This window comes from Anopheles coustani (assembly GCF_943734705.1).
Source record: "Anopheles coustani chromosome X unlocalized genomic scaffold, idAnoCousDA_361_x.2 X_unloc_16, whole genome shotgun sequence".
Taxonomy (NCBI): Eukaryota; Metazoa; Arthropoda; class Insecta; order Diptera; family Culicidae; genus Anopheles; species Anopheles coustani.
In genome coordinates this window covers 261,893-262,441 of record NW_026525115.1, presented here as the reverse complement: position 1 = coordinate 262,441, position 549 = coordinate 261,893, and the positions used below count along the sequence as shown (strand labels likewise).

The window sequence follows — 549 nt, the reverse complement described above, 5'->3', positions numbered from 1 at the left end:
ATGTTCATGTGTCCTGCAGTTCACATTATGACGCGCAGTTAGCTGCGGTCTTCATCGATCCATGAGCCGAGTGATCCACTGCCGAGGGTGACTAACTTGCGTAAGCCGCCGCTGTGCGCGTATACCCGTTCCCCGTAGGGAGGAGCAAGCCGCCGCTTAGAGACGAAGCATAAAGTGTCCTCATTCCACATAGGGCAAGCTGGATTAATCCATTTTACCCAGGACGGCCGAAGCGGCGTGGACCAGGGGAGAACTGAACCTTATACTTCACACCACAGTAAGTCTACGTGTCCTCTTCCACATAGGGCAAGCTAGAACTAACTATCTTACCCAGGACTGCCGAAGCAGCGTGGACCAGGGGAGGAACACACTTTTCATGGAAACGTAAGGCATCCATGACTGCCATAACGTAAGCCGCCGCTGTGCGCGTATACCCGTTCCCCGTAGGGAGGAGCAAGCCGCCGCTTAGAGACGAAGCATAAAGTGTCCTCATTCCACATAGGGCAAGCTGGATGAATCCATTTTACCCAGGACGGCCGAAGCGGCGTG

At 54.5% G+C, this 549-nt stretch overlaps 1 non-coding gene across 1 annotated transcript in view; it reads right to left on the bottom strand.

Moving 5' to 3' along the window:
* LOC131270179 (5.8S ribosomal RNA) overlaps nt 1-90 on the bottom strand; it is a 155-nt gene extending 65 nt beyond the window's left edge. Inside the window, exon 1 of the ribosomal RNA XR_009179303.1 lies at nt 1-90. This exon is cut by the window's left edge and continues 65 nt beyond it. This is a non-coding gene — a ribosomal RNA (5.8S ribosomal RNA).
* Nucleotides 91-549: the final 459 nt, after the last annotated feature.